This window comes from Pseudophryne corroboree, chromosome 4, assembly GCF_028390025.1.
Source record: "Pseudophryne corroboree isolate aPseCor3 chromosome 4, aPseCor3.hap2, whole genome shotgun sequence".
NCBI lineage: Eukaryota > Metazoa > Chordata > Amphibia > Anura > Myobatrachidae > Pseudophryne > Pseudophryne corroboree.
The window spans coordinates 23,032,180-23,051,041 of NC_086447.1; the positions used below are offsets into that span (position 1 = coordinate 23,032,180).

The 18,862-nt window shown below is 36.8% G+C and overlaps 12 non-coding genes across 12 annotated transcripts; 2 read left to right on the forward strand and 10 right to left on the reverse strand.

The window, feature by feature from the left end:
- Nucleotides 1-578: 578 nt before the first annotated feature.
- TRNAM-CAU (transfer RNA methionine (anticodon CAU)) lies at nt 579-650 on the reverse strand. Its single transcript has one exon. It is a non-coding gene; the product is annotated as a tRNA-Met (tRNA).
- Nucleotides 651-2,900: 2,250 nt separating this feature from the next.
- On the reverse strand, nt 2,901-2,972 carry TRNAM-CAU (transfer RNA methionine (anticodon CAU)). Its single transcript has one exon. It is a non-coding gene; the product is annotated as a tRNA-Met (tRNA).
- A 1,095-nt stretch (nt 2,973-4,067) lies between these two features.
- On the reverse strand, nt 4,068-4,139 carry TRNAM-CAU (transfer RNA methionine (anticodon CAU)). The gene has a single exon. It is a non-coding gene; the product is annotated as a tRNA-Met (tRNA).
- Nucleotides 4,140-6,401: 2,262 nt separating this feature from the next.
- TRNAL-CAA (transfer RNA leucine (anticodon CAA)) lies at nt 6,402-6,473 on the reverse strand. The gene has a single exon. It is a non-coding gene; the product is annotated as a tRNA-Leu (tRNA).
- A 2,260-nt stretch (nt 6,474-8,733) lies between these two features.
- Nucleotides 8,734-8,805, reverse strand: TRNAM-CAU (transfer RNA methionine (anticodon CAU)). The gene has a single exon. It is a non-coding gene; the product is annotated as a tRNA-Met (tRNA).
- Nucleotides 8,806-13,401: 4,596 nt separating this feature from the next.
- On the reverse strand, nt 13,402-13,473 carry TRNAM-CAU (transfer RNA methionine (anticodon CAU)). The gene has a single exon. It is a non-coding gene; the product is annotated as a tRNA-Met (tRNA).
- A 186-nt stretch (nt 13,474-13,659) lies between these two features.
- Nucleotides 13,660-13,733, forward strand: TRNAN-GUU (transfer RNA asparagine (anticodon GUU)). Its single transcript has one exon. It is a non-coding gene; the product is annotated as a tRNA-Asn (tRNA).
- Nucleotides 13,734-14,568: 835 nt separating this feature from the next.
- TRNAM-CAU (transfer RNA methionine (anticodon CAU)) lies at nt 14,569-14,640 on the reverse strand. Its single transcript has one exon. It is a non-coding gene; the product is annotated as a tRNA-Met (tRNA).
- A 1,094-nt stretch (nt 14,641-15,734) lies between these two features.
- On the reverse strand, nt 15,735-15,806 carry TRNAM-CAU (transfer RNA methionine (anticodon CAU)). Its single transcript has one exon. It is a non-coding gene; the product is annotated as a tRNA-Met (tRNA).
- A 186-nt stretch (nt 15,807-15,992) lies between these two features.
- TRNAN-GUU (transfer RNA asparagine (anticodon GUU)) lies at nt 15,993-16,066 on the forward strand. The gene has a single exon. It is a non-coding gene; the product is annotated as a tRNA-Asn (tRNA).
- An 835-nt stretch (nt 16,067-16,901) lies between these two features.
- On the reverse strand, nt 16,902-16,973 carry TRNAM-CAU (transfer RNA methionine (anticodon CAU)). Its single transcript has one exon. It is a non-coding gene; the product is annotated as a tRNA-Met (tRNA).
- Nucleotides 16,974-18,067: 1,094 nt separating this feature from the next.
- TRNAM-CAU (transfer RNA methionine (anticodon CAU)) lies at nt 18,068-18,139 on the reverse strand. Its single transcript has one exon. It is a non-coding gene; the product is annotated as a tRNA-Met (tRNA).
- Nucleotides 18,140-18,862: the final 723 nt, after the last annotated feature.

Here is an 18,862-nt window from a genome sequence, read left to right on the forward strand (position 1 = left end):
TCTGAAAAGTGTCCACAAAGCCAAGTCTCTGATTAACACCTTTGTAGGAATGGTTTTTCACCTATTACTGATTAAAACTTGCTTCATTGGAAAGGCAGCAAGATGCATCCTCATTACAATGTCCATTGAAATAATACAGGTTGACACCAGGAAACATAAACCTCACTGCATCCTTCCTGCTTTCTCAAGTGGGAATCTGTTTAATGTGAAAACCAGGTGATATCTAATCAGCACACAGGTAAGAAGTTAAGAAAATCTTTCTTTAAGGGTGAAGATGTTTCTCACAAAATCGTTGCCCCAATGCATCATTGAAATTCAAGCTGGAAAGATGATTTTGAAATATCAATTGTACATTTTGCATTGCTCTTCTGGTGACAATGTAGCTTGTTTTTGTCAATTACCATTTCAGTAATAGGGTAAAGAAAATTAAGTGGATTTCTGAAAGAAAACAATGCTGTCAATATACTATTAAAACAAATTAAAATGTTAAAAGTTATTGTACTTTAAGTAAAAAAAAAAGAGTCAAAATATCAATCCCAGTTTTGGAAGAATTTAATTAACAAAAAAATAAATGCACATAGCAGAGGATGGTTTCGATCCATCGACCTCTGGGTTATGGGCCCAGCACGCTTCCGCTGCGCCACTCTGCTGCTCAAGTTAGTGTCAGAGATCCTGAAGTACTCACTCATCATGTGAAAGTACCAATGTGTTTCTTCGTTGGTCAATGGAAGAAAAATCTTGCAAAACTCTCCAGATTATTGCCTTTTTAACCTTTTTATAGGAAACTTTCTAGATGAATGCTTTTTAGCCTTTGACAGTACATGCCTTTGCAAGCTGTCTCTGTGGCGCAATCGGTAAGCGCATTCGGCTGTTAACCTAAAGGTTGGTGGTTCTATCCCACCCAGGGACGTAATTGACCTTGTGATCAAATTCTGGTGATCTTTAAGTAGACAAGTCAAAATTTCAAACCACCTCTTATAGTGTAGGGTATCTGGCCTTCTCTGATGCAATCAGATTTGATTAAGTCATTTTATAAAAAACAGGAAGCACAATTTAGCATGGGGTTGCAGAGAAAAAAAATTATGCAGGCAGAGAAATCCAATTGAGTGATTAATCAGCTCTCCATTTTATGGCTTTATTTTTATGCTAACACATTTGCTCTCTGAAAAGTGTCCACAAAGCCAAGTCTCTGATTAACACCTTTGTAGGAATGGTTTTTCACCTATTACTGATTAAAACTTGCTTCATTGGAAAGGCAGCAAGATGCAGCCTCATTACAATGTCCACTGAAATAATACAGGTTGACACCAGGAAACATAAACCTCACTGCATCCTTGCTGCTTTCTCAAGTGGGAATCTGTTTAATGTGAAAACCAGGTGATATCTAATCAGCACACAGGTAAGAAGTTAAGAAAATCTTTCTTGAAGGGTGAAGATGTTTCTCACAAAATCGTTGCCCCAATGCATCATTGAAATTCAAGCTGGAAAGATGATTTTGAAATATCAATTGTACATTTTGCATTGCTCTTCTGGTGACAATGTAGCTTGTTTTTGTCAATTACCATTTCAGTAATAGGGTAAAGAAAATTAAGTGGATTTCTGAAAGAAAACAATGCTGTCAATATACTATTAAAACAAATTAAAATGTTAAAAGTTATTGTACTTTAAGTAAAAATAAAAGAGTCAAAATATCAATCCCAGTTTTGGAAGAATTTAATTAACAAAAAAATAAGTGCACATAGCAGAGGATGGTTTCGATCCATAGACCTCTGGGTTATGGGCGCAGAAGGCTTCCGCTGCGCCACTCTGCTGCTCATGTTAGTGTCAGAGATCCTGAAGTACTCACTCATCATGTGAAAGTACCAATGTGTTTCTTCGTTGGTCAATGGAAGAAAAATCTTGCAAAACTCTCCAGATTATTGCCTTTTTAACCTTTTTCTAGGAAACTTTCTAGATGAATGCTTTTTAGCCTTTGTCAGTACATGCTTTTGCAAGCTGTCTCTGTGGCGCAATCGGTAAGCGCATTCGGCTGTTAACCTAAAGGTTGGTGGTTCTATCCCACCCAGGGATGTTATTGACCGTGTGATCAAGTTTTGGTGATCTTTAAGTAGACAAGTCAAAATTTCAAACCACCTATTATAGTGTAGGGTACCTGGCCTTCTCTGATGCAGTCAGATTTGATTAAGTCATTTTATAAAAAACAGGAAGCACAATTTAGCATGGGGTTGCAGAGAAAAAATTTTATGCAGGCAGAGAAATCCAATTGAGTGATTAATCAGCTCTCCATTTTATGGTTTTATTTTTATGCTAACACATTTGCTCTCTGAAAAGTGTCCACAAAGCCAAGTCTCTGATTAACACCTTTGTAGGAATGGTTTTTCACCTATTACTGATTAAAACTTGCTTCATTGGAAAGGCAGCAAGATGCATCCTCATTACAATGTCCACTGAAATAATACAGGTTGACACCAGGAAACATAAACCTCACTGCATCCTTGCTGCTTTCTCAAGTGGGAATCTGTTTAATGTGAAAACCAGGTGATATCTAATCAGCACACAGGTAAGAAGTTAAGAAAATCTTTCTGTAAGGGTGAAGATGTTTCTCACAAAATCGTTGCCCCAATGCATCATTGAAATTCAAGCTGGAAAGATGATTTTGAAATATCAATTGTACATTTTGCATTGCTCTTCTGGTGACAATGTAGCTTGTTTTTGTCAATTACCATTTCAGTAATAGGGTAAAGAAAATTAAGTGGATTTCTGAAAGAAAACAATGCTGTCAATATACTATTAAAACAAATTAAAATGTTAAAAGTTATTGTACTTTAAGTAAAAATAAAAGAGTCAAAATATCAATCCCAGTTTTGGAAGAATTTAATTAACAAAAAAATAAGTTCACATAGCAGAGGATGGTTTCGATCCATCGACCTCTGGGTTATGGGCCCAGCACGCTTCCGCTGCGCCACTCTGCTACTCAAGTTAGTGTCAGAGATCCTGAAGTACTCACTCATCATGTGAAAGTACCAATGTGTTTCTTCGTTGGTCAATGGAAGAAAAATCTTGCAAAACTCTCCAGATTATTGCCTTTTTAACCTTTTTCTAGGAAACTTTCTAGATTAATGCTTTTTAGCCTTTGTCAGTACAAGTTTTTGCAAGCTGTCTCTGTGGTGCAATCTGTTAGCGCGTTCGGCTGTTAACCGAAAGGTTGGTGGTTCAATCCCACCCTGGGATGTTATTGACCGTGTGATCAAATTTTGGTGATCTTTAAGTAGACAAGTCAAAATTTCAAACCACCTCTTATAGTCTAGGGTACCTGGCCTTCTCTGATGCAATCAGAGTCAGATTTGATTAAGTCATTTTATAAAAAACAGGAAGCACAATTTAGCATGGGGTTGCAGAGAAAAAAAATTATGCATGCAGAGAAATCCAATTGAGTGATTAATCAGCTCTCCATTTTAAGGCTTTATTTTTATGCTAACACATTTGCTCTCTGAAAAGTGTCCACAAAGCCAAGTCTCTGATTAACACCTTTGTAGGAATGGTTTTTCACCTATTACTGATTAAAACTTGCTTCATTGGAAAAGCAGCAAGATGCATCCTCATTACAATGTCCACTGAAATAATACAGGTTGACACCAGGAAACATAAACCTCACTGCATCCTTGCTGCTTTCTCAAGTGGGAATCTGTTTAATGTGAAAACCAGGTGATATCTAATCAGCACACAGGTAAGAAGTTAAGAAAATCTTTCTTTAAGTGTGAAGATGTTTCTCACAAAATCGTTGCCCCAATGCATCATTGAAATTCAAGCTGGAAAGATGATTTTGAAATATCAATTGTACATTTTGCATTGCTCTTCTGGTGACAATGTAGCTTGTTTTTGTCAATTACCATTTCAGTAATAGGGTAAAGAAAATTAAGTGGATTAATGAAAGAAAACAATGCTGTCAATATACTATTAAAACAAATTAAAATGTTAAAAGTTATTGTACTTTAAGTAAAAATAAAAGAGTCAAAATATCAATCCCAGTTTTGGAAGAATTTAATTAACAAAAAAACAAGTGCACATAGCAGAGGATGGTTTCGATCCATCGACCTCTGGGTTATGGGCCCAGCACGCTTCCGCTGCGCCACTCTGCTGCTCTTGTTAGTGTCAGAGATCCTGAAGTACTCACTCATCATGTGAAAGTACCAATGTGTTTCTTCGTTGGTCAATGGAAGAAAAATCTTGCAAAACTCTCCAGATTATTGCCTTTTTAACCTTTTTCTAGGAAACTTTCTAGATGAATGCTTTTTAGCCTTTGTCAGTACATGCTTTTGCAAGCTGTCTCTGTGGCGCAATCGGTAAGCGCATTCGGCTGTTAACCTAAAGGTTGGTGGTTCTATCCCACCCAGGGATGTTATTGACCGTGTGATCAAGTTTTGGTGATCTTTAAGTAGACAAGTCAAAATTTCAAACCACCTCTTATAGTGTAGGGTACCTGGCCTTCTCTGATGCAATCAGAGTCAGATTTGATTAAGTCATTTTATAAAAAACAGGAAGCACAATTTAGCATGGGGTTGCAGAGAAAAAAAATTATGCAGGCAGAGAAATCCAATTGAGTGATTAATCAGCTCTCCATTTTATGGCTTTATTTTTATGCTAACACATTTGCTCTCTGAAAAGTGTCCACAAAGCCAAGTCTCTGATTAACACCTTTGTAGGAATGGTTTTTCACCTATTACTGATTAAAACTTGCTTCATTGGAAAGGCAGCAAGATGCATCCTCATTACAATGTCCACTGAAATAATACAGGTTGACACCAGGAAACATAAACCCCACTGCATCCTTGCTGCTTTCTCAAGTGGGAATCTGTTTAATGTGAAAACCAGGTGATATCTAATCAGCACACAGGTAAGAAGTTAAGAAAATCTTTCTTTAAGGGTGAAGATGTTTCTCACAAAATCGTTGCCCCAATGCATCATTGAAATTCAAGCTGGAAAGATGATTTTGAAATATCAATTGTACATTTTGCATTGCTCTTATGGTGACAATGTAGCTTGTTTTTGTCAATTACCATTTCAGTAATCGGGTAAAGAAAATTAAGTGGATTTCTGAAAGAAAACAATGCTGTCAATATACTATTAAAACAAATTAAAATGTTAAAAGTTATTGTACTTTAGGTAAAAATAAAAGAGTCAAAATATCAATCCCAGTTTTGGAAGAATTTAATTAACAAAAAAATAAGTGCACATAGGAGAGGATGGTTTCGATCCATCAACCTCTGGGTTATGGGCCCAGCACACTTCCGCTGCGCCACTCTGCTGCTCATGTAAGTGTGAGAGATCCTGAAGTACTCCTTCATCATGTGAAAGTACCAATGTGTTTCTTCATTGGTCAATGGAAGAAAAATCTTGCAAAACTCTCCAGATTATTGCCTTTTTAACCTTTTTCTAGGAAACTTTCTAGATGAATGCTTTTTAGCCTTTGTCAGTACAAGCTTTTGCAAGCTGTCTCTGTGGTGCAATCTGTTAGTGCGTTCGGCTGTTAACCGAAAGGTTGGTGGTTTAATCCCACCCAGGGACGTAATTGACCGTGTGATCAAATTTTGGTGATCTTTAAGTAGACAAGTCAAAATTTCAAACCACCTCTTATAGTGTAGGGTATCTGGCCTTCTCTGATGCAATCGGAGTCAGATTTGATTAAGTCATTTTATAAAAAACAGGAAGCACAATTTAGCATGGGGTTGCAGAGAAAAAAAATTATGCAGGCAGAGAAATCCAATTGAGTGATTAATCAGCTCTCCATTTTATGGCTTTATTTTTATGCTAACACATTTGCTCTCTGAAAAGTGTCCACAAAGCCAAGTCTCTGATTAACACCTTTGTAGGAATGGTTTTTCACCTATTACTGATTAAAACTTGCTTCATTGGAAAGGCAGCAAGATGCATCCTCATTACAATGTCCACTGAAATAATACAGGTTGACACCAGGAAACATAAACCTCACTGCATCCTTCCTGCTTTCTCAAGTGGGAATCTGTTTAATGTGAAAACCAGGTGATATCTAATCAGCACACAGGTAAGAAGTTAAGAAAATCTTTCTTTAAGGGTGAAGATGTTTCTCACAAAATCGTTGCCCCAATGCATCATTGAAATTCAAGCTGGAAAGATGATTTTGAAATATCAATTGTACATTTTGCATTGCTCTTCTGGTGACAATGTAGCTTGTTTTTGTCAATTACCATTTCAGTAATAGGGTAAAGAAAATTAAGTGGATTTCTGAAAGAAAACAATGCTGTCAATATACTATTAAAACAAATTAAAATGTTAAAAGTTATTCTACTTTAAGTAAAAAAAAAAGAGTCAAAATATCAATCCCAGTTTTGGAAGAATTTAATTAACAAAAAAATAAGTGCACATAGCAGAGGATGGTTTCGATCCATCGACCTCTGGGTTTTGGGCCCAGCACGCTTCCGCTGCGCCACTCTGCTGCTCAAGTTAGTGTCAGAGATCCTGAAGTACTCACTCATCATGTGAAAGTACCAATGTGTTTCTTCGTTGGTCAATGGAAGAAAAATCTTGCAAAACTCTCCAGATTATTGCCTTTTTAACCTTTTTCTAGGAAACTTTCTAGATGAATGCTTTTTAGCCTTTGTCAGTACATGCTTTTGCGAACTGTCTCTGTGGCGCAATCGGTAAGCGCATTCGGCTGTTAACCTAAAGGTTGGTGGTTCTATCCCACCCAGGGATGTCATTGACCGTGTGATCAAGTTTTGGTGATCTTTAAGTAGACAAGTCAAAATTTCAAACCACCTCTTATAGTGTAGGGTACCTGGCCTTCTCTGATGCAATCAGAGTCAGATTTGATTAAGTCATTTTATAAAAAACAGGAAGCACAATTTAGCATGGGGTTGCAGAGAAAACAAATTATGCAGGCAGAGAAATCCAATTGAGTTATTAATCAGCTCTCCATTTTATGGCTTTATTTTTATGCTAACACATTTGCTCTCTGAAAAGTGTCCACAAAGCCAAGTCTCTGATTAACACCTTTGTAGGAATGGTTTTTCACCTATTACTGATTAAAACTTGCTTCATTGGAAAGGCAGCAAGATGCATCCTCATTACAATGTCCACTGAAATAATACAGGTTGACACCAGGAAACATAAACCTCACTGCATCCTTGCTGCTTTCTCAAGTGGGAATCTGTTTAATGTGAAAACCAGGTGATATCTAATCAGCACACAGGTAAGAAGTTAAGAAAATCTTTATTTAAGGGTGAAGATGTTTCTCACAAAATCGTTGCCCCAATGCATCATTGAAATTCAAGCTGGAAAGATGATTTTGAAATATCAATTGTACATTTTGCATTGCTCTTCTGGTGACAATGTAGCTTGTTTTTGTCAATTACCATTTCAGTAATAGGGTAAAGAAAATTAAGTGGATTTCTGAAAGAAAACAATGCTGTCAATATACTATTAAAACAAATTAAAATGTTAAAAGTTATTGTACTTTAAGTAAAAATAAAAGAGTCAAAATATCAATCCCAGTTTTGGAAGAATTTAATTAACAAAAAAATAAGTGCACATAGGAGAGGATGGTTTCGATCCATCGACCTCTGGGTTATGGGCCCAGCACACTTCCGCTGCGCCACTCTGCTGCTCATGTAAGTGTAAGAGATCCTGAAGTACTCCTTCATCATGTGAAAGTACCAATGTGTTTCTTCATTGATCAATGGAAGAAAAATCTTGCAAAACTCTCCAGATTATTGCCTTTTTAACCTTTTTCTAGGAAACTTTCTAGATGAATGCTTTTTAGCCTTTGTCAGTACAAGCTTTTGCAAGCTGTCTCTGTGGGGCAATCTGTTAGCGCGTTTGGCTGTTAACCGAAAAGTTGGTGGTTTAATCCCACCCAGGGACGTAATTGACCGTGTGATCAAATTTTGGTGATCTTTAAGTAGACAAGTCAAAATTTCAAACCACCTCTTATAGTGTAGGGTATCTGGCCTTCTCTGATGCAATCAGAGTCAGATTTGATTAAGTCATATTATAAAAAACAGGAAGCACAATTTAGCATGGGGTTGCAGAGAAAAAAAATTATGCAGGCAGAGAAATCCAATTGAGTGATTAATCAGCTCTCCATTTTATGGCTTTATTTTTATGCTAACACATTTGCTCTCTGAAAAGTGTCCACAAAGCCAAGTCTCTGATTAACACCTTTGTAGGAATGGTTTTTCACCTATTACTGATTAAAACTTGCTTCATTGGAAAGGCAGCAAGATGCATCCTCATTACAATGTCCACTGAAATAATACAGGTTGACACCAGGAAACATAAACCTCACTGCATCCTTGCTGCTTTCTCAAGTGGGAATCTGTTTAATGTGAAAACCAGGTGATATCTAATCAGCACACAGGTAAGAAGTTAAGAAAATCTTTATTTAAGGGTGAAGATGTTTCTCACAAAATTGTTGCCCTAATGCATCATTGAAATTCAAGCTGGAAAGATGATTTTGAAATATCAATTGTACATTTTGCATTGCTCTTCTGGTGACAATGTAGCTTGTTTTTGTCAATTACCATTTCAGTAATAGGGTAAAGAAAATTAAGTGGATTTCTGAAAGAAAACAATGCTGTCAATATACTATTAAAACAAATGAAAATGTTAAAAGTAATTGTACTTTAAGTAAAAATAAAAGTCAAAATATCAATCCCAGTTTTGGAAGAATTTAATTAACAAAAAAATAAGTGCACATAGCAGAGGATGGTTTCGATCCATCGACCTCTGGGTTATGGGCCCAGCACGCTTCCACTGCGCCACTCTGCTGCTCATGTTAGTGTCAGAGATCCTGAAGTACTCACTCATCATGTGAAAGTACCAATGTGTTTCTTCGTTGGTCAATGGAAGAAAAATCTTGCAAAACTCTCCAGATTATTGCCTTTTTAACCTTTTTCTAGGAAACTTTCTAGATGAATGCTTTTTAGCCTTTGTCAGTACATGCTTTTGCAAGCTGTCTCTGTGGCGCAATCGGTAAGCGCATTCGGCTGTTAACCTAAAGGTTGGTGGTTCTATCCCACCCAGGGATGTTATTGACCGTGTGATCAAGTTTTGGTGATCTTTAAGTAGACAAGTCAAAATTTCAAACCACCTCTTATAGTGTAGGGTACCTGGCCTTCTCTGATGCAATCAGAGTCAGATTTGATTAAGTCATTTTATAAAAAACAGGAAGCACAATTTAGCATGGGGTTGCAGAGAAAAAAAATTATGCAGGCAGAGAAATCCAATTGAGTTATTAATCAGCTCTCCATTTTATGGCTTTATTTTTATGCTAACACATTTGCTCTCTGAAAAGTGTCCACAAAGCCAAGTCTCTGATTAACACCTTTGTAGGAATGGTTTTTCACCTATTACTGATTAAAACTTGCTTCATTGGAAAGGCAGCAAGATGCATCCTCATTACAATGTCCACTGAAATAATACAGGTTGACACCAGGAAACATAAACCTCACTGCATCCTTGCTGCTTTCTCAAGTGGGAATCTGTTTAATGTGAAAACCAGGTGATATCTAATCAGCACACAGGTAAGAAGTTAAGAAAATCTTTCTTTAAGGGTGAAGATGTTTCTCACAAAATCGTTGCCCCAATGCATCATTGAAATTCAAGCTGGAAAGATGATTTTGAAATATCAATTGTACATTTTGCATTGCTCTTCTGGTGACAATGTAGCTTGTTTTTGTCAATTACCATTTCAGTAATAGGTTAAAGAAAATTAAGTGGATTTCTGAAAGAAAACAATGCTGTCAATATACTATTAAAACAAATTAAAATGTTAAAAGTTATTGTACTTTAGGTAAAAATAAAAGAGTCAAAATATCAATCCCAGTTTTGGAAGAATTTAATTAACAAAAAAATAAGTGCACATAGCAGAGGATGGTATCGATCCATCGACCTCTGGGTTATGGGCCCAGCACACTTCCGCTGCGCCACTCTGCTGCTCATGTAAATGTAAGAGATCCTGAAGTACTCCTTCATCATGTGAAAGTACCAATGTGTTTCTTCATTGGTCAATGGAAGAAAAATCTTGCAAAACTCTCCAGATTATTGCCTTTTTAACCTTTTTCTAGGAAACTTTCTAGATGAATGCTTTTTAGCCTTTGTCAGTACAAGCTTTTGCAAGCTGTCTCTGTGGCGCAATCGGTAAGCGCATTCGGCTGTTAACCTAAAGGTTGGTGGTTCTATCCCACCCAGGGATGTTATTGACCGTGTGATCAAGTTTTGGTGATCTTTAAGTAGACAAGTCAAAATTTCAAACCACCTATTATAGTGTAGGGTACCTGGCCTTCCCTGATGCAATCAGAGTCAGATTTGATTAAGTCATTTTATAAAAAACAGGAAGCACAATTTAGCATGGGGTTGCAGAGAAAAAAAATTATGCAGGCAGAGAAATCCAATTGAGTGATTAATCAGCTCTCCATTTTATGGCTTTATTTTTATGCTAACACATTTGCTCTCTGAAAAGTGTCCACAAAGCCAAGTCTCTGATTAACACCTTTGTAGGAATGGTTTTTCACCTATTACTGATTAAAACTTGCTTCATTGGAAAGGCAGCAAGATGCATCCTCATTATAATGTCCACTGAAATAATACAGGTTGACACCAGGAAACATAAACCTCACTGCATCCTTGCTGCTTTCTCAAGTGGGAATCTGTTTAATGTGAAAACCAGGTGATATCTAATCAGCACACAGGTAAGAAGTTAAGAAAATCTTTCTTTAAGGGTGAAGATGTTTCTCACAAAATCGTTGCCCCAATGCATCATTGAAATTCAAGCTGGAAAGATGATTTTGAAATATCAATTGTACATTTTGCATTGCTCTTCTGGTGACAATGTAGCTTGTTTTTGTCAATTACCATTTCAGTAATAGGGTAAAGAAAATTAAGTGGATTTCTGAAAGAAAACAATGCTGTCAATATACTATTAAAACAAATTAAAATGTTAAAAGTTATTGTACTTTAGGTAAAAATAAAAGAGTCAAAATATCAATCCCAGTTTTGGAAGAATTTAATTAACAAAAAAATAAGTGCACATAGCAAGGGATGGTTTCGATCCATCGACCTCTGGGTTATGGGCCCAGCACACTTCCGCTGCGCCACTCTGCTGCTCATGTAAGTGTAAGAGATCCTGAAGTACTCCTTCATCATGTGAAAGTACCAATGTGTTTCTTCATTGGTCAATGGAAGAAAAATCTTGCAAAACTCTCCAGATTATTGCCTTTTTAACCTTTTTCTAGGAAACTTTCTAGATGAATGCTTTTTAGCCTTTGTCAGTACAAGCTTTTGCAAGCTGTCTCTATGGTGCAATCTGTTAGCGTGTTCGGCTGTTAACCGAAAGGTTGGTGGTTTAATCCCACCCAGGGACGTAATTGACCGTGTGATCAAATTTTGGTGATCTTTAAGTAGACAAGTCAAAATTTCAAACCACCTCTTATAGTGTAGGGTATCTGGCCTTCTCTGATGCAATCAGAGTCAGATTTGATTAAGTCATTTTATAAAAAACAGGAAGCACAATTTAGCATGGGGTTGCAGAGAAAAAAAATTATGCAGGCAGAGAAATCCAATTGAGTGATTAATCAGCTCTCCATTTTATGGCTTTATTTTTATGCTAACACATTTGCTCTCTGAAAAGTGTCCACAAAGCCAAGTCTCTGATTAACACCTTTGTAGGAATGGTTTTTCACCTATTACTGATTAAAACTTGCTTCATTGGAAAGGCAGCAAGATGCATCCTCATTACAATGTCCACTGAAATAATACAGGTTGACACCAGGAAACATAAACCTCACTGCATCCTTGCTGCTTTCTCAAGTGGGAATCTGTTTAATGTGAAAACCAGGTGATATCTAATCAGCACACAGGTAAGAAGTTAAGAAAATCTTTATTTAAGGGTGAAGATGTTTCTCACAAAATCGTTGCCCCAATGCATCATTGAAATTCAAGCTGGAAAGATGATTTTGAAATATCAATTGTACATTTTGCATTGCTCTTCTGGTGACAATGTAGCTTGTTTTTGTCAATTACCATTTCAGTAACAGGGTAAAGAAAATTAAGTGGATTTCTGAAAGAAAACAATGCTGTCAATATACTATTAAAACAAATTAAAATGTTAAAAGTTATTGTACTTTAAGTAAAAATAAAAGAGTCAAAATATCAATCCCAGTTTTGGAAGAATTTAATTAACAAAAAAATAAGTGCACATAGCAGAGGATGGTTTCGATCCATCGACCTCTGGGTTATGGGCCCAGCACGCTTCTGCTGCGCCACTCTGCTGCTCATGTAAGTGTAAGAGATCCTGAAGTACTCCTTCATCATGTGAAAGTACCAATGTGTTTCTTCGTTGGTCAATGGAAGAAAAATCTTGCAAAACTCTCCAGATTATTGCCTTTTTAACCTTTTTCTAGGAAACTTTCTAGATGAATGCTTTTTAGCCTTTGTCAGTACATGCTTTTGCAAGCTGTCTCTGTGACGCAATCGGTAAGCGCATTCGGCTGTTAACCTAAAGGTTGGTGGTTCAATCCCACCCAGGGATGTTATTGACCGTGTGATCAAATTTTGGTGATCTTTAAGTAGACAAGTCAAAATTTCAAACCACCTCTTATAGTGTAGGGTACCTGGCCTTCTCTGATGCAATCAGAGTCAGATTTGATTAAGTCATTTTATAAAAAACAGGAAGCACAATTTAGCATGGGGTTGCAGAGAAAAAAAATTATGCAGGCAGAGAAATCCAATTGAGTGATTAATCAGCTCTCCATTTTATGGCTTTATTTTTATGCTAACACATTTGCTCTCTGAAAAGTGTCCACAAAGCCAAGTCTCTGATTAACACCTTTGTAGGAATGGTTTTTCACCTATTACTGATTAAAACTTGCTTCATTGGAAAGGCAGCAAGATGCATCCTCATTACAATGTCCACTGAAATAATACAGGTTGACACCAGGAAACATAAACCTCACTGCATCCTTGCTGCTTTCTCAAGTGGGAATCTGTTTAATGTGAAAACCAGGTGATATCTAATCAGCACACAGGTAAGAAGTTAAGAAAATCTTTATTTAAGGGTGAAGATGTTTCTCACAAAATCATTGCCCCAATGCATCATTGAAATTCAAGCTGGAAAGATGATTTTGAAATATCAATTGTACATTTTGCATTGCTCTTCTGGTGACAATGTAGCTTGTTTTTGTCAATTACCATTTCAGTAATAGGGTAAAGAAAATTAAGTGGATTTCTGCAAGAAAACAATGCTGTCAATATACTATTAAAACAAATTAAAATGTTAAAAGTTATTGTACTTTAAGTAAAAATAAAAGAGTCAAAATATCAATCCCAGTTTTGGAAGAATTTAATTAACAAAAAAATAAGTGCACATAGCAGAGGATGGTTTCGATCCATCGACCTCTGGGTTATGGGCCCAGCACGCTTCCGCTGCGCCACTCTGCTGCTCATGTAAGTGTAGGAGATCCTGAAGTACTCACTCATCATGTGAAAGTACCAATGTGTTTCTTCGTTGGTCAATGGAAGAAAAATCTTGCAAAACTCTCCAGATTATTGCCTTTTTAACATTTTTCAAGGAAACTTTCTAGATGAATGCTTTTTAGCCTTTGTCAGTACATGCTTTTGCAAGCTGTCTCTGTGGCGCAATCGGTTAGCGCATTCGGCTGTTAACCGAAAGGTTGGTGGTTCAATCCCACCCAGGGACGCAACTGACCGTGTGATCAAATTTTGGTGATCTTTAAGTAGACAAGTCAAAATTTCAAACCACCTCTTATAGTGTAGGGTATCTGGCCTTCTCTGATGCAATCAGAGTCAGATTTGATTAAGTCATTTTATAAAAAACAGGAAGCACAATTTAGCATGGGGTTGCAGAGAAAAAAAATTATGCAGGCAGAGAAATCCAATTGAGTGATTAATCAGCTCTCCATTTTATGGCTTTATTTTTATGCTAACACATTTGCTCTCTGAAAAGTGTCCACAAAGCCAAGTCTCTGATTAACACCTTTGTAGGAATGGTTTTTCACCTATTACTGATTAAAACTTGCTTCATTGGAAAGGCAGCAAGATGCATCCTCATTACAATGTCCACTGAAATAATACAGGTTGACACCAGGAAACATAAACCTCACTGCATCCTTGCTGCTTTCTCAAGTGGGAATCTGTTTAATGTGAAAACCAGGTGATATCTAATCAGCACACAGGTAAGAAGTTAAGAAAATCTTTCTTTAAGTGTGAAGATGTTTCTCACAAAATCGTTGCCCCAATGCATCATTGAAATTCAAGCTGGAAAGATGATTTTGAAATATCAATTGTACATTTTGCATTGCTCTTCTGGTGACAATGTAGCTTGTTTTTGTCAATTACCATTTCAGTAATAGGGTAAAGAAAATTAAGTGGATTACTGAAAGAAAACAATGCTGTCAATATACTATTAAAACAAATTAAAATGTTAAAAGTTATTGTACTTTAAGTAAAAATAAAAGAGTCAAAATATCAATCCCAGTTTTGGAAGAATTTAATTAACAAAAAAATAAGTGCACATAGCAGAGGATGGTTTCGATCCATCGACCTCTGGGTTATGGGCCCAGCACGCTTCCGCTGCGCCACTCTGCTGCTCATGTTAGTGTCAGAGATCCTGAAGTACTCACTCATCATGTGAAAGTACCAATGTGTTTCTTCGTTGGTCAATGGAAGAAAAATCTTGCAAAACTCTCCAGATTATTGCCTTTTTAACCTTTTTCTAGGAAACTTTCTAGATGAATGCTTTTTAGCCTTTGTCAGTACATGCTTTTGCAAGCTGTCTCTGTGGCGCAATCGGTAAGTGCATTCGGCTGTTAACCTAAAGGTTGGTGGTTCTATCCCACCCAGGGACGTAATTGACCGTGTGATCAAATTTTGGTGATCTTTAAGTAGACAAGTCAAAATTTCAAACCACCTCTTATAGTGTAGGGTATCTGGCCTTCTCTGATGCAATCAGAGTCAGATTTGATTAAGTCATTTTATAAAAAACAGGAAGCACAATTTAGCATGGGGTTGCAGAGAAAAAAAATTATGCAGGCAGAGAAATCCAATTGAGTGATTAATCAGCTCTCCATTTTATGGCTTTATTTTTATGCTAACACATTTGCTCTCTGAAAAGTGTCCACAAAGCCAAGTCTCTGATTAACACCTTTGTAGGAATGGTTTTTCACCTATTACTGATTAAAACTTGCTTCATTGGAAAGGCAGCAAGATGCATCCTCATTACAATGTCCACTGAAATAATACAGGTTGACACCAGGAAACATAAACCTCACTGCATCCTTGCTGCTTTCTCAAGTGGGAATCTGTTTAATGTGAAAACCAGGTGATATCTAATCAGCACATAGGTAAGAAGTTAAGAAAATCTTTCTTTAAGGGTGAAGATGTTTCTCACAAAATCGTTGCCCCAATGCATCATTGAAATTCAAGCTGGAAAGATGATTTTGAAATATCAATTGTACATTTTGCATTGCTCTTCTGGTGACAATGTAGCTTGTTTTTGTCAATTACCATTTCAGTAATAGGGTAAAGAAAATTAAGTGGATTTCTGAAAGAAAACAATGCTGTCAATATACTATTAAAACAAATTAAAATGTTAAAAGTTATTGTACTTTAAGTAAAAATAAAAGAGTCAAAATATCAATCCCAGTTTTGGAAGAATTTATTAACAAAAAAATAAGTGCACATAGCAGAGGATGGTTTCGATCCATCAACCTCTGGGTTATGGGCCCAGCACGCTTCCGCTGCGCCACTCTGCTGCTCATGTTAGTGTCAGAGATCCTGAAGTACTCACTCATCATGTGAAAGTACCAATGTGTTTCTTCGTTGGTCAATGGAAGAAAAATCTTTCAAAACTCTCCAGATTATTGCCTTTTTAACATTTTTCAAGGAAACTTTCTAGATGAATGCTTTTTAGCCTTTGTCAGTACATGCTTTTGCAAGCTGTCTCTGTGGCGCAATCGGTTAGCGCATTCGGCTGTTAACCGAAAGGTTGGTGGTTCAATCCCACCCAGGGACGTAACTGACCGTGTGATCAAATTTTGGTGATCTTTAAGTAGACAAGTCAAAATGTCAAACCACCTCTTATAGTGTAGGGTATCTGGCCTTCTCTGATGCAATCAGAGTCAGATTTGATTAAGTCATTTTATAAAAAACAGGAAGCACAATTTAGCATGGGGTTGCAGAGAAAAAAAATTATGCAGGCAGAGAAATCCAATTGAGTGATTAATCAGCTCTCCATTTTATGGCTTTATTTTTATGCTAACACATTTGCTCTCTGAAAAGTGTCCACAAAGCCAAGTCTCTGATTAACACCTTTGTAGGAATGGTTTTTCACCTATTACTGATTAAAACTTGCTTCATTGGAAAGGCAACAAGATGCATCCTCATTACAATGTCCACTGAAATAATACAGGTTGACACCAGGAAACATAAACCTCACTGCATCCTTGCTGCTTTCTCAAGTGGGAATCTGTTTAATGTGAAAACCAGGTGATATCTAATCAGCACACAGGTAAGAAGTTAAGAAAATCTTTCTTTAAGTGTGAAGATGTTTCTCACAAAATCGTTGCCCCAATGCATCATTGAAATTCAAGCTGGAAAGATGATTTTGAAATATCAATTGTACATTTTGCATTGCTCTTCTGGTGACAATGTAGCTTGTTTTTGTCAATTACCATTTCAGTAATAGGGTAAAGAAAATTAAGTGGATTACTGAAAGAAAACAATGCTGTCAATATACTATTAAAACAAATTAAAATGTTAAAAGTTATTGTACTTTAAGTAAAAATAAAAGAGTCAAAATATCAATCCCAGTTTTGGAAGAATTTAATTAACAAAAAAATAAGTGCACATAGCAGAGGATGGTTTCGATCCATCGACCTCTGGGTTATGGGCCCAGCACGCTTCCGCTGCGCCACTCTGCTGCTCATGTTAGTGTCAGAGATCCTGAAGTACTCACTCATCATGTGAAAGTACCAATGTGTTTCTTCGTTGGTCAATGGAAGAAAAATCTTGCAAAACTCTCCAGATTATTGCCTTTTTAACCTTTTTCTAGGAAACTTTCTAGATGAATGCTTTTTAGCCTTTGTCAGTACACGCTTTTGCAAGCTGTCTCTGTGGCGCAATCGGTAAGTGCATTCGGCTGTTAACCTAAAGGTTGGTGGTTCTATCCCACCCAGGGACGTAATTGACCGTGTGATCAAATTTTGGTGATCTTTAAGTAGACAAGTCAAAATTTCAAACCACCTCTTATAGTGTAGGGTATCTGGCCTTCTCTGATGCAATCAGAGTCAGATTTGATTAAGTCATTTTATAAAAAACAGGAAGCACAATTTAGCATGGGGTTGCAGAGAAAAAAAATTATGCAGGCAGAGAAATCCAATTGAGTGATTAATCAGCTCTCCATTTTATGGCTTTATTTTTATGCTAACACATTTGCTCTCTGAAAAGTGTCCACAAAGCCAAGTCTCTGATTAACACCTTTGTAGGAATGGTTTTTCACCTATTACTGATTAAAACTTGCTTCATTGGAAAGGCAGCAAGATGCATCCTCATTACAATGTCCACTGAAATAATACAGGTTGACACCAGGAAACATAAACCTCACTGCATCCTTGCTGCTTTCTCAAGTGGGAATCTGTTTAATGTGAAAACCAGGTGATATCTAATCAGCACACAGGTAAGAAGTTAAGAAAATCTTTCTTTAAGGGTGAAGATGTTTCTCACAAAATCGTTGCCCCAATGCATCATTGAAATTCAAGCTGGAAAGATGATTTTGAAATATCAATTGTACATTTTGCATTGCTCTTCTGGTGACAATGTAGCTTGTTTTTGTCAATTACCATTTCAGTAATAGGGTAAAGAAAATTAAGTGGATTTCTGAAAGAAAACAATGCTGTCAATATACTATTAAAACAAATTAAAATGTTAAAAGTTATTGTACTTTAAGTAAAAATAAAAGAGTCAAAATATCAATCCCAGTTTTGGAAGAATTTATTAACAAAAAAATAAGTGCACATAGCAGAGGATGGTTTCGATCCATCGACCTCTGGGTTATGGGCCCAGCACGCTTCCGCTGCGCCACTCTGCTGCTCATGTTAGTGTCAGAGATCCTGAAGTACTCACTCATCATGTGAAAGTACCAATGTGTTTCTTCGTTGGTCAATGGAAGAAAAATCTTGCAAAACTCTCCAGATTATTGCCTTTTTAACCTTTTTCTAGGAAACTTTCTAGATGAATGCTTTTTAGCCTTTGTCAGTACATGCTTTTGCAAGCTGTCTCTGTGGCGCAATCGGTAAGCCCATTCGGCTGTTAACCTAAAGGTTGGTGGTTCTATCCCACCCAGGGATGTTATTGACCGTGTGATCAAGTTTTGGTGATCTTTAAGTAGACAAGTCAAAATTTCAAACCACCTATTATAGTGTAGGGTACCTAGCCTTCTCTAATGCAATCAGAGTCAGATTTGATTAAGTCATTTTATAAAAAACAGGAAGCACAATTTAGCATGGGGTTGCAGAGAAAAAAAATTATGCAGGCAGAGAAATCCAATTGAGTGATTAATCTGCTCTCCATTTTATGGCTTTATTTTTATGCTAACACATTTGCTCTCTGAAAAGTGTCCACAAAGCCAAGTCTCTGATTAACACCTTTGTAGGAATGGTTTTTCACCTATTACTGATTAAAACTTGCTTCATTGGAAAGGCAGCAAGATGCATCCTCATTACAATGTCCACTGAAATAATACAGGTTGACACCAGGAAACATAAACCTCACTGCATCCTTCCTGCTTTCTCAAGTGGGAATCTGTTTAATG